This window comes from Ornithorhynchus anatinus, chromosome 8 (assembly GCF_004115215.2).
Source record: "Ornithorhynchus anatinus isolate Pmale09 chromosome 8, mOrnAna1.pri.v4, whole genome shotgun sequence".
In the NCBI taxonomy this organism is placed as follows: domain Eukaryota; kingdom Metazoa; phylum Chordata; class Mammalia; order Monotremata; family Ornithorhynchidae; genus Ornithorhynchus; species Ornithorhynchus anatinus.
This window is the reverse complement of record NC_041735.1, coordinates 22,809,568-22,823,894: the sequence shown is the minus strand read 5'-3', so window position 1 is coordinate 22,823,894 and position 14,327 is coordinate 22,809,568. Positions and strand designations below refer to the sequence as shown.

General features: G+C 44.3%; 1 protein-coding gene across 1 annotated transcript in view; it reads right to left on the bottom strand.

Annotated features, from left to right (window-relative positions):
• The window catches only part of ZHX3 (zinc fingers and homeoboxes 3), an 81,757-nt gene that overhangs the window by 22,992 nt on the left and 44,438 nt on the right, over window positions 1–14,327 (bottom strand). Inside the window, 1 exon segment of the mRNA XM_029070685.2 lies at window positions 11,046–11,142. The gene's annotated coding sequence lies outside the window, so the exon portion shown is untranslated.

Below are 14,327 nucleotides of genomic sequence, written 5' to 3'. Positions count from 1 at the left end.
GTTCCAGGCAAGTAGGGCGACCGGTCCCTAGAGGCTCCGGCCTTGGTCGGGTAGGGGCAGGGACGATGGCTCAGGAGCTGCTGGCCAGTCTTTCCTTGTCTGCATAGTGGTGAGAGCTGAAGCCACGTGAGCAGATGAGCTCCCTGAGAGAATGTGCATGAAGCTAGAAGACCCTCCATGCAGGACAACTACAGTTTAAAGACGTGTTGCCCAATCTGCACACTTCACTCCTCTATGTGCCAGCTTGCTCACTGTGCCTCCATCTCATCTGTCTCACCGCCGACCCCTTTCCCACATCGTCTCTCTGGCCTGGAATTCCCCCCCCAATCCGTATATGCCGAGCCACTGCCTCTCCCATCTTCAAAGCCTTATTAAGGACAAATCTCCTCCCAAGATGTCTTCCTCAATAAACCTTCTTCTCCAACTCCTCATCCTTCTGCATTGTTCAGCACTTATTAATTACAGTACTTGTTTAGTGCTTTACTATGTACCAAGCACTCTTCTATGCACTGGAGTAGATGCGAGTTAATCAGGTTGGAAACAGTTCCTGTCCCACACGGGGCTCACAGTCTCAATCGACAAGTTACAGATAAGGTAACTGAGGCCCCAGAGAAGTTAAGGGACTTGCCCCAAGGTGATACAGGCAGACACGTGGCAGAGCCGGGATTAAAACTCAGGTCTTTCTGACTTCCCGGCCCCATGTCCTATCCACTAAGTCACACTGTTTCTTTTAGATTTGTATCTTTTAGGCACTTGGTATTTATCTCATCCTCAGACTCACAGCACTTAGGTACCTATACTTTCTTTTTTATATTAATGTGTCTCCCCCTCAGACTGTAAACTCACAGTGGCAGGTATCATGTCTACCAACTCTGTTGTATTGTACTCTCCTAAGAGCTTAGTACAGTGCCCTGCACTCAGTAAGCACTTGATAAATACCACCGATTGGCTGACTGATTGAGTCAGTAAAGGAAACTTTGATGAGGCACAGTTAGAAGGGTAAAAGAACCAAGAGAGTACTTTGTTGGTAAAGGCTGGAGAGAGGTTTTAGGAGGAAGAGGGGTGGTCAACAAATGCCGAGCAGCCAAGAGGCTGAGGAGGATTAAAACAGAGAAGAGCTCAAGATTTAGCCCAGAAGGATATCATTGGAAAGTGTGGTCTTGGGAGAGTGAAGAGGACAAATCTAGATTTCAAGGGGTCAAGAGGACAGGAAATGGTGGAGAGGAAAGAATACTGAAGCAGCTGGTATATTTGACTTGTTCAAGAATTATGGATGAAAACTGGATAAGTGGTGGGGGTAAGGAGTGGCTTTCCCAATATGGGACCATGCTGCTTCTCAGTGGAGTTGTAGTATATGAGGCTGAATTTCCATTGGCAGAGGTTGGCATGGTTTTTTTTCAACGCCACCAAGAACTCTCAACTGCCAGAGCGAGAGAGTCCGGGAAGTGAACCGAGGGGATAAGCCATGGCTGGGGACTGGCAGGAGAGAGCAGTGAAGGAAACAATGTGCCGAGTGGGTTAGAGCAAGGGCTTGGGAGCCAGGAGGACCTAAGTTCTAATTCCAGCTCTGCCACTTGTCTGCTCTGTGACCTTGGGTAATCGCTTCACTTCTCTGGGCCTCAGGTTACCTCATCTGTAAACTGGGGATTGAGACGGTGAGCCCCATATGGGACATAGACTGTGTCCAACCTGATTAGCTTGTATCTACCCCAGTGTTGGGTACAGTGTCTGGCACATGGTAAGCACTTAATGAGTACTATTGTTGTTATTATCATTAACAAATACCATTGGAAAAAAGGAGACACAGAAAGAGGGACAAATGAATGAAGGAGTTGAGGTTGTTGGAAGGGGTAGTGTTCAAGACACAGACCTCTGCACCCAATAATTAATAAGAACTGCTATATTTGCTAGCACTTTCTACGTGCTAAGCACTGAGGTAGATTCAAGCAAATTGGGTCGGACACAGTCCCCCGTCTCACATGGGGCTCACAGCCTAAGGAGGAGGAAGAACTGCTAACACCTAAGTAAGGGGTTGGCTGTTAAGGAGACCAGGCCCCATAGTTTGAGAAGATTCAGAGACCGGAATTCAGTGCAAATAATGCGGATGAGAGGAGGAAGGGGAGAAGGGCATGCAGTTCATCCAGCGCTGCAACGATGGTTCCTGGAGGAAGAAGGCAGTTAGTAGCTGCAGCAGGTGGACTGCAAATGACGCAAAAGTGAATGATGGCGTGGGCAAGAGGGCCCAGAAGGGGCACTGAAAGGTTAGGGGATAGCCATCTTCCTTCATCTTTCCCTCTGAGCTGTGGAGGAATGAGAGAAGATAAAGCATCCTCAGCAGGAAACAATAGCGGATACAGTATCTTCAGAGACAGCTAGCCTCAGCGATGAAGTGAAGAAAAGTTACAGGTCATAGATGACGGGGAGGGCTGCTGAAAATGATCATATTTAGCACTGCCTTCAAGAACTGGTCAATCTTGTCAGCAGAATGGAATTTTTTTTAATGGTATACTCAGCCCTTTACTATTGCCAGGCACTGTCCTGAGCGTTAAGAGCGATACAAGCTACTCAGGGTGGACAGAATCCCTGTCCCTCATAGGGCTCACAGTCTTAATCTCCATTTTACAGATGAGGTAACTGAGGCCCAGAGAAGTGAAATGACTTGCCGAAGGTCACCCATTAGACATGTGGCAGAGCCAGGATTAGAACCCAGGTTCCTCTGACTCCCAGGCCTGGGCTCTATCCACTAGCCATGCTTCCATGAAACACTGGTCAGGCCAATTATACACATCTATAGACAGGACCTGTTTTAACTAGGTCGTGACATAAATTCAGGAAAATATCTAAAATGTTTCAAAACCATTGAGTAACATTTGAACGCAAAATATTTTCCACTGTTTCAGCCCACTGGACAATACGCAACCGGAGCATTGCTAATTATTTGCTGAAGCGTCCAGTGTTTTACTGTAATGGAACTGTGTGTTCTTTCCATCTCTGCAGGCGGCTGAACCCCCTCTGTTCCGGGTTCTGTGTCATTTATCTCCTCCTCCGAGCCCAGTTTTCCATTCTGCCATTATAAAAAGTGCCGATTCCTGCCAGTACAATGACTCTTCCCTGTGACTGCTGTGTTAGTTCTGAAGCGGCTACTGCTCCTCTTCCACCTCGGAATAAGGGAGAAACTGCGGAGGTCAAAACAGCACGAGATGGTCTATGACCGGCCTTGCTTGAAATCCATCCTACTGTGGCCCGGGCCTTCTCTGCATTTCTTAAAAAATGCCAGTTTATGGCAATGTTTTTCTGCTCACTGAACTGGCTCATTCCTCCCGAAGAACAAACTGTTCTGCGTTGAGGCAGGAGTTGGCTGCGTTTTAGCAATGGATTTTTCCCCTCTGACTGTGTTTTTGCAAAAGACCCAAGTCAATTTATAGCCAAGTAACAAAAGGTCAGAAAGGTTAGTCAAGCAATGGGCGTAATCTCTGTGTGTCACAGCCAGTAAAGGAAACGGGTGGGAACAAAACAGCATGAAATTTTGACCTGAAATCATTTGGGTAGGACCGTTATGATAAAGCAAGCTTTCCAAGAACTGACTCCAGGCTCTCAAAAGCATAGGATTCCTTCCTTACACCAATTAAAAGTAATAAAAATGAATAATAATAATAATAATGACAAGAAGAGACTACCCTCCCCTTCGTTATTCAGTGGAAACTGAACTCTGGTAAAGATTATTCATTAATTCTCTCACCTATATTTGTTGAGTGCTTACTGTGTGCAGACCACTGTACTAAGCACTTGGGTGAGTACAATATAACAATAGACTGACTTTCCCTGCCCACAATGAGTTCACAGTTAATCGTAATAACAATAATGGCAATTGTGATATTTAAGCACTTACAGTGTGTCAAGCGCTGGGGATGATACAAGATACTTAAGTGAGACCCAATCCCGGTCTCACACATGACTCACAATCCAAGTAGGAAGGAAAACTGGGATGGGATCCCCATTTTACAGGTGAGGTAACTGAGGCACAGAGAGGTTAAGTGACTTGGCCAAGGTAATAAAGCAGGCTCGTGGCAGAGGTGCAATTAGAACCCAAGTCCTCTGACTCCCAGGTCCACGCTCTTTCCACAAGGTCATGCTATTTCTTAATGGTAATGATACGCTAATGGTAAAGGGAAGCGGTAGTCTACCACCCTTCTGATGTCTAGTGTATAGAATTGTATTATTTAGTAGTTCTTTCTAGTATCACAGTGCCCAGTGAAAATTCAAAATGTTTCACAGTTCTGATAGGATTCAATTGCTAATTGCACTCCAGAAGCTAATGTCAGAGGCTGCTTTCTTGTCACACGTTGATAGAACAGAGACAGGTCCCGGAGAGATGACAGAAAATCTATTTAACGTGCTAGGACATGTAGAAAAATGAAATCACCGTTTAACACCCCACCTCAGGGGCACTTTCAAACAGACTCAAGATGTTACTCACAGCAGCAGCCAAGCACATGGCAGATTTATAACTTGTACCAGCCTGCCATGCCGCTTTCAGATGGCTAATAGTGTCCCTTTAACTCTACCAGATCCTCGAGACGAGATTTCTTCTTAACCTCAAAATGGTATTTCTCGAACGACGGGCTCTGCTGCTAGAGCAGTGCACAACAGTGAGAACTGAGTGAACAGACCAGAGGCCTGGAGCGATCGAACACAACCACACCACGTCCCAGACAAGAGTCCTTAATTAACCAGTCTTACTGGCAGTCAGCTTTTTCCCTGCTTCCCTGCAGCTTCCAGTTATCTGTACTTTGTAGTGTGGGTAGGGGCTGCCAGCAGCCACGGAAAGTCTTCAACGCTGGCGATTTAAGCAACGGAATCCCTTTTGTAAAAGGACAGATTGCTCACCCACGATGCTGTTTTTTCTCCAAGCGATTCCTTGGTTACATTACCATGGTTTAAACGATTAACCGATAGCACGGAGCAGACGGCAGCCATGGTTTTTTTGTTGTTGTTGTTTTTTCATGCTGCACAGGAAGTGGGCAGGACCTGCGAGCTTCCCACCATGGATTCCAGATTGGGGGAACCACAGGGACCCTGCTGGAGTTCTGGACAGCCAGCCCAGAACGGATACACCAAACAAAGGACTATGGCGGCCCAGGGCAACCATGTGAGACTCTGGAGAGCCGAAGCTGAAGGGGTGGTGAGGGTGGATTCTCCCCCATGAGAGAATCTCAAGCTCCTAGAAGAAGCGCAGTGGGCTGGCCTATGCCAATCAGCATGGCTGGGCTTGACACTCTACACTAAAAACTCGTTGTGGGCAGGGAATGAGTATGTTACACTGCTATTCTGTACTCTCCTAAGCACTTAGTACAGTGCTCTGCATACAGTAAGCGCTCAATAAATATGACTGACTGGCGTGTATGCTGACTAGCGTCTGGTACATTCAGTGTTTTCAGTGCTCCTAGGAGATTTCCAAAACCGGGGACACTTTCCTTGAGACAAACTCCCTCATCTTGTTTGGCCCACTTAATGCCTCGGCAATTTAGTATGAAGAGGGCAGTTGGAGCTGGCAGGAGGGGGCTGTGACAAAGCGGCATGGTGTAGTGGATACAGCACAGGTCTAGGCGTCAGAATGTCATGGGTTCTAATTCCAGCTCTGCCACTTGTCTGCTGTGTGACCAGTCACTTCACTTCTCTGTGATTCCTTTACCTCATCTGTAAAATGGAGATTAAAACTATGAGCCCCACGGGGGACAACCTGATTACCCTGTATCTACCCCAGCACTTAGAACAGTGCTTGGCACATAGTAAGTGCTTAACAAATGCCATAATTATTATTATTATTATTAGAGGCAGGAAGACTTTTTTGACTGACTCCAAGTCTGTGGTTTTGGTGGGCCAGCCTCAAACCAGGGAAAGAGGGGACCCCAGGGCTTTGCCAAGTCCCACCCCTCCATTCCTGCCCCACCAGTGAATCCAGCCCCTCTTTACTGATTGATAGAGTCAGTCAGTCAGTCAATCCTATTTACTGAGTGCTTACTGCGTACAAAGCACTCTACTAAATGCTTGGGAGAGTTCAGTACAATGATATAATAGACATACCTTAGCCACAATGGGCTTATAGTCTAGAGTGTGAAGGCAAGCTTACCTTACATGTCCCAGAGAACCCAGCCCAGAAAACTGGTTTGGAGGTCTCCCATTCTGATAGTGGGTAAACAGGGGAAATCAATGAACTCAGCCAATTCCCTTCAGGAAGCAGCATGGTTTAGTGGAAAGAGCATGGGCCTGGAAGTCAGAGGACCTGGGTTCTAGTCTCAGTTCTGCCTCGTGCCTGCTGTGTGACCTTGGGCAAGTCATTTAACCTTACTGAAGACACATCTCCTCCAAAAAGCCTTCCCTGACTAAACCCTCCTCTCCTTTTCTCCCACTCCCTTCTAGGTTACCCTGACTTGGTCACTTCTTTCATTTCCCTCCCGCACCAGCCCCATGACCCTATATATATATACATATATCTTCAATTAATTTACTTATGTATATTAATGTTTATCTCCCCCCCCCCAGATTGCGAGCTCACTGTGGGCAGGGAATATGTCTATTTATTGTTATATTGTACTCTACCAAACACTTAGTACAGTGCTTTGCACACAGTAAGCACTCAATAAATATGATTGAATGAATGAATTTAACCAATTCCATAAAAATAAAGGAGAAAAGGCAGCAAATTCTGTTAGGGTCAGGGCTCCTAGTCGGGGTGAAAAGATGGCTAGCAGCATGTGGGGTGATGTGGTTTAAACTCTTGGGTTTTAGCAAAGGGTCTTTGAGGTAGACAAACAGAAGAGGGCTATTGAGGAACTCACTTCCCTGGTCAGTGGCCAAGAACTACTGCTTGGACATCCCTCAACTCCAACTGGGTGGGGTGGGGAAACTGTGGGAGTCCCCACCTGAGCCCATCTGGGTTGTCTATTTGCCAACCTGATTCGATCTTGGGTTTTGCCAGCTTCCTAGCCAGGGTCACAGTGGCAAGGAGGTTGTGTGACCTTGGGCAACTCACTTCATTTCTCTGGGCCTCAGTTACCTCATCCATAAAATGGGGGTTAAGACTGTGAGTTCTAAGTGGGACGGGGACCGTGTCCAACCTGATTAACTTGTATCTACCCCAGCGACAGTGCTTCGCATATACTAAGTGCTTAACAAATGCCATCATTATTATTATTACAATGTGTTTAACAAAAAAACATAAAAAATAGTGCAAAATCAGGGACAGCTAGGCAGCTCCAGGACTTCACTTGGGCTGTAATATCAGCCACTGTCACTGTTGGTGTGGAGAAGCAGCACGCCCCCGTGGAAAGAACATGGGCCCGGGAGTCAGAGGATGGGGATTCTAATCCCGGTTCCACCACTTACTGATCTATGACCTTGGGCAAGTCACTTCACTTCTCTGTGCCTCAGTTACCGCTTCTGTAAAATGGAGATTAAGACTGTGAATCCCACTTGGGACATGGACACGTCCAACCAGATTAGATTTTATCTACCCCACTGATTAGTACAGTGCCTGACAGTAAGCACTTAATAAATATTAAAAAAAACCACAATCACTGCACATAGTGAGCTCTCAATATATACCATTACCTGACTGATAGAAGGGAAGGGAACTTGGAAGGGGCTGGAGGGAGCAGAACTGGGGGGTCATTACTGCTACCCACTCCAGCTGCTTTCACCAGGCCCCTGAGCCCCAGTTTCTCTTGCTGCTGTCTCTTCAGCTCCAGGGTTACAACATGGACCTGCGACTTCATCTCCACAAATCCGTTTGAAGTTGTTTGAGAGAGGAGGGTATCAGAATCTCCTCACAGAAAACACCAGTTTCCACTCATTGCTTTGTTAGCTTACAAATGGGCTTCGACAGGCAGGATCGGATTATTTTACTTTGTTTGCCTGGAGCCAGGAGTAGACTCAATATTTAAGAAAAAGAATACCGAAGTGGCATTGGCGATGTTTTCTCTTAGCCATGCTGGGGAGCCACAGCTGAAGTGGATAGAGTTCAAAATGGTTCGACTTATCAGTGGCCAGGGCTCAGATGACAATGCTTGGCTCACCTCTCCAACATTTGGAACCCCCTGTACTGTGCCTTTCATTCATGCCCCAATCTTCCCTCCCAGGCCCTGGCATTAGTTGCAGTTGGATAAACAGCAGATGATGGGGGGAGAGTGGTGGGATCCCCAAAATGGAGGCCTGAGCCAAGAGAGAAGGAAAGCAGAGCAATAAAACGGCAGCAACCTCTCAGCTATGGCCTGAGCCCAGCTTGATTGCCAATATAGTGCTCTGCACACAGTAAGCGCTCAATAAATACAATTGAATGAATTTTTGGGATACAGGATACATGAAGAACAGGGCACTGAGGAAAAGCAATGCTTTCAGAGTCCAAACGTCATTCTACTAAACCCTGAAATGAACGGGAACAATAAAAATGCTCCCCGCCCGCCCCCCCCCCCATTTTTTTCTACATTGCATTGGTATTCCAGACTCTTTTAGGGTTGCTGGCTCTACCTGGCAGTAAGGATTTCAATCAATCCATCCACCAATCAGTGGCATATATTCAGCAGTTACTGTGTGCAGAGCACTGTCCAGAGGGCTTGGGAGAGTACAATATGCCGGTAATTGATATCTGTAACATTCATTTATATTAGTCTGACTCCCCCTCTAGACTGTAAGCTCATTGTGGGCAGGAATGTGTCTGTTGCTGTATTGTACACTCCCAAGTACTTACTACAGTGCTTCGCACACAGTAAGCGCTCAATAAATACGATGGACTAACTACAAGAAGAGTTGGCAGACACATTCCCTGACCATGAAGAGCCTACAATCAATCAGTGGTATTGACTGAGTGCTCACTACATGCAGAGCAGTAAGCGCTTGGGAAATACTTCAATTTCCCACACTGGACAGGATCCTCCCCATTTTACTCTGATTTTTCAGGGCAGTTGCTTTCCTCTTTTCAAATTTAGAAGGAGCAAATTAGGAAATGCCTACATACCACATGCAGTTCAGCTTCACAAAACTTTTCGATCAATCAACTGATGATGTTTACTGAGTGCTTAGTATGTGCAGAGCACTGTACTAAGCTCCTGGGAGAGTACAATATAAGAGTTGGTAGACCCAATCCCTGCCCACAACAAGCTTACAGCCTAGAGGTGATTTCTATAGCGCTTTTATTCCCAAAGCACTCTCACGTTAGTAAGTTCACTTCAGCCCAATATCTCTGTGAGGTAGGTAGAGGAGGTAGGTATTATTAACTCCATTTTACACATGAGAAACTGAGGCACACAGAAGTTAAGAGACTCGCTCAGGGTCACATGCAGGTTAACGGCACAGCTTGGGCTTGTACCTGGGTCCTCGGGCTCCTAGACTGGTCCTCTGCTATTTCACCATGCCACTTTTCCTCACCTGGAGAGCCGGTACAGAGATAGGGTTGCTACAGATGGTTATGAGCTCTAACAGTTATAGCACCTGGAGCCAAAACTGCCAATCATCTGCAAAATTCAACTTGGAGCATGTTAGTCACTGTATATAAACCTATGGATTCATTCTGTGGCTCTGATGGCCTGGAGGGATTCTTTTGACTTGCTTCTTCCATCCTTGGTTTTGGAAGAGCAGGAGAACAAGTTTCATCCTGATATAGTCAAACTCCCTAGGCTGTTCAGGGGTAACCTCCAGTACTCTGAGATTCTGCTGCAGGCTACAGTTGACGGACTTATCGGCATTGCTAGGAGAAACCTAGCTTTGTCAATGCGCAATGCAAGTTAAGAACTCTAAAGCCATATACAAAATGTACGTTTTTGGAGGATGAGAAACTGAAGTTTTACAAAGATTAAACCATCCTATATGTAGGATCCGTAATTCCCAATAAAAGATGTGATGAATCCAGAATATGAACTCTCACAGATATTTGGCATCTCAGCCGCAAATAAAATTATGAAACACTAGCCTCAACTTTATGGTCTCAGTTATAACAATCTAAATGAATACTGTTCCCTTTTTCCTTCTGCTTGATCATCCAATAGGACCCAGAAGGCTTGCAGTTCACGAGGTGTTTGTCAGGCTTGCAAAGTTTGGGATTTTTGAGGCTTGGACCATTTGCATTTAATTTAGATATTTAGTATCTTGGACACTTGTTGAATGAAACAAAAATAGAAGTTTTATTTTCAAGTTAAGAAACAGAATGTGCTCACAAAATCACAGGCATAAATTTGAAATTGGTTTGTGTTTTTTTTTTTTTAAATGATATTTGTTAAGCGCTTACTCTATGCCAGGCACTGTTCTAAGTGCTGGGGTAGACACAAGAAAATCAGGTTGGACACAGTCCCTGGTCCTACTTGAGGTTCACATTTTAATATGAGCTTTAATGTGAGCTTACTTGCTTAATTGGGATAGTGCAATCCAAACTGTAATAATTTCCTGTTTGCAGGGCAGTTGCTTTCTTCTTCTCAAAGTTAAGAGAGGGAACAAATTTAGCCACGCCTGTATGATCTGGTATGAGTTAAAGCAGCCTGGCCAAGATGGATAAATTTCAGTTCACTAAAATTTATTTATGAAACCCCTAATAGACTCAGTTCTCCTACAACTAGAGGTGATTTTCCTGACAAACCCTCCCAGAAGGACAACCGTTTTAATGGTCCAGGTTCCTCCATCCATGCCACGCACCTATGCCTGTTTTCTCCTGCCAAAGATATGCTTGAAGGTCCTCTAATGGCCACTATCCAGAAAGCCTAGTGAAACACCCATTATGAAAGAACTGCACAAACCTTCACATTCTGAGCCTACACACTCTTTATGTTGCTTTTTGGGAAGGGATTCTCTCCAAAATCCAGCATGAAAAATTCAATGAAGGGAAAAACAGGAGACCAAAACACATAACACGTAAGAGGACATGCTTGGGATGAACTGATTTGACTTTTCTTATCAATTCAATTTACATAAAGAGAACACAAAATAATGGTCATTTGGGTTAAGGTCAGGTTCCAAGATTCAGAGGCATGGCGCTCATTGAGAAATGTAACTTTTCTTACTTCATTCTTTTCTTCCCTTCTGCCTCTTCACTTGAAACAGATTTTTATGCATCTTGAAAGGGTTACTTGTCAATGTGCCTGCAGTTACAATTCAGTCCTGAATGAAAGAATAAACTATGTTACTAAAAACGGATCAAATTCCTCATGGAAAGAGTTCTCTGAAGACAAAAGAAAACCATTCTTGAGGTAAAATGCCCAATCCCCTCCCCACCAATCCTTTTCCCCAGAGCTGAACCCAGAGGTAAAATGATCACGTGCCCCAATCCCATTCAAACTGAAAATGAGTCAATAAGCTCTTTAAAAAAAGCATACTGACTCTGGGAAGACTAAAGATGAATATTATCAACATTTAATTAACCGTGTTATGGGAGATGAGGCTGCTCGCAAACTATCCCCAAATCCCCAAACTATCCAAAAGTCTTATCTTAGCCATTCAACTCAACTTTTGCTTCCACCCACATTTTCTAGAAGCAGAAAGGAATAATGACTGATTAGGATTTCACGATTTTCCCCTTCCTTTGACTACTCTATGGTAGGGCTCATGATTCACACTAAAATGGCTAAAATTTAAGCCAGTCAAAAAGGGAAGGAAAGTAGCCTACGGAATCCACCAACTGAGGTTTAAATGTGTCAGAAAGATAAGGTTCAGGGTTTGGGGTTTCATTGTAGTCACCCACCCCAAGGGATTCGTCAGGATTTACTACAACCACAAAATAGGTGGGAAAATATATATCTTCTTTAATAAACAGATTTCTATCAACCAATGGCACTTGAGCACCTGTGAAGAGAGGACTTTACTGAGCACTTGACTGAGCGCTTAACAAATATCATTTTAAAAATTAAAAAAAAGGAATGCCACATTGATGTACCAAGGTTTGATAGTGCTTTCAGGAGTAGTGGGTGATCAATAGGATCAAAGACAGCAGAGAATAAGAGGAACAAATACCATTTTTAAAAAAATTTAAAAAAGAGGAGAGTCACAATGATGATCCAAGGTTTGACAGTGTTTTCAGGAGTAGGGGGTGATCAACAGGATCATAGACAGTAATTAAGGGGTGCCAAAACCAGATCGTAGAGAGTGGACCTGTAGGATTGGACCCGGAGGTAGTAATTTTATGCCCCCACTTGAGGAGTGTGGACAGAAACTGGAGCAGGGAGATCAGGAGACTTCTGGAGGAGGCAGTGGGACCTAAAGAGGGGTTTGGAGTGGTTGTTTTTTTTTAAAAGCACATGAAGGTGTTTGAAGGCAGAAGGAAGGAGCTATCAAAAGGTGAACTGATAAAAATGGCAGAGAGGCAGAAGAGTGGGTGTTGGTATTTTTAGAAATTAAGAAAGCATGGGGTCAAAGGCACAGGGAAAGAACCTAAAACCAGAGGGGATCTTCTCTTGAGACAGAGCTGGTAAGGAGGAACTGGATTTGAGGAATTGGATGGAGGGAATTTGGGGTGCTCTCTAGGATAACTTCCATTCTAGCAATAATTGATTTACTTTATCAGGGTCACCGGGGGTGAGAAGATGATGGGGAAGGAGGGTTACTAGGGTCTTCGGGAAGGAGTTACATAGGTTAACCAGGTCTGAGATTCAATTTATCAGATTAATACAAAACCTAAGTGACAAATCAAAAGAGTTCTGGTAAAACCAGGTTATTTTTCTACTAAAGTATTGGTTTCAACTGAAAAGAAAGGCCTCTAAGTGCTCTATCCAATGGCAATCACTGGCAGCTGTGATTCTCGTTTATGTGTTAGAACTGTTCAGAACTATGCTACAGAAACACCTGTCCAGGAGCAGGAGTAGAAAAGCCATCTCCGCTACCCACCAGTGCGAGAGCCCCTGGATAAATATAGACCAACTTGTATTTACAGCTGCAGGCTTCTTTCTGCTCTGCTCCATTATCCCCTGTTACTATTCTACCTCAATCTCTCAGAAGTTCCTAAATTTCCACCATTTTTTCCCCCTTAAAAATGTGTCTCAACTTCCAAATTCTGAGCAGGTGCTAGAACAACGCATGGGCTAGCTGAACTAACCCCATAACCATCACAATTGGAAATCCAACGTGTTGGAAGGCAAAGGACAGAATCATTTTAGGATGAAAACTCACATTCACCCACTGGTCATTACTTCACCTCCATTTAATGAGCCCGTTTTATTTCAGACTTGCTTTTGTCATGCTTAGTAGACTGTTTATAGTGTCCATCACTAGCTCCTAAGCAGAACGGTGGCAATTTAATCCATGCCCAAAGCTGCTTTCCAGCTCCTAACCTCAAGAGCCAGTTTCAAATCTGAATTTCTGAGAAAACAAATGAGTTGTAAGTTTAATAAAGCCTTTATGTACATGTCTGTTGAGGAAAGTGAAAGATTTGCCATTCAAATTCTTCCCTTCCTGTGAATGTGTCAAAAAATGATCTCTGGTATCTGGAACAATGGAAGGTTTCAGAAAGAAATTACAAGAAGCCACTTGGGCTCCACATCAAATCTTTGAGAGTACTGTTTCAATCAATCAATCCTATTTATTGAACACTTACTTTGTGCAGAGGACTGTACTAAGCACTTGGAAGAGTGCAATATACTGACTTCTTCCTACTGGAATGTCTCATTTTAACACTTAAAAGTTATACCAGGAAAAATGGCTTTTTAGGGACGATTTCCCTCCAAATGGTGAGCAGTTATACATTTTGAACTTGGAGTCAATTAATGCACTTTTCCGACTAAACCCAGAAATCACACAATGTCTGCTCTAAATTTACTTGCAAAAGATTGAAATTAATTAGGACAAATAAAACCACCATTAGTCCCTCCCACTGAAAAGATTTTACCAGTTTTATCATATGGAAATGAAGATTTAAAAAAAAATTGCTGTAATTGCTGGTGTATGAAATAATCCTCTTGGGATCATCAGTCGGAACACTCCTGGCTGCAGCTGGGGGAGTGGAAAGATTTTTCCAGGATCCTACAACTACAAAGCATGTAATTCCTGACAGCCTCACAGTAACTATGGCTGCAAAGCTACAGTGGCTTGTGAGGTTACAAAAGCTCTTGGGTGTACCCACCTAGTTTTCCTACATTTTGTTCACTAAAATCATTAAAAAAAAACCCACCCGGCCAGAGTCATTTTCCAAGGTCCTTTGCAAATATGAATTTCACATACACCATAGGAGTGGTACTGTGCTCGTTTCACAAGTGGGAACGCGGGGAAGAGAATGTATGAAGGCCGCCAGGGTCGTAAGGCAGGATTTTGGAATTTCAGGATTTCTGGCATTCCATTCGGCACAATTCCCTGCCAAT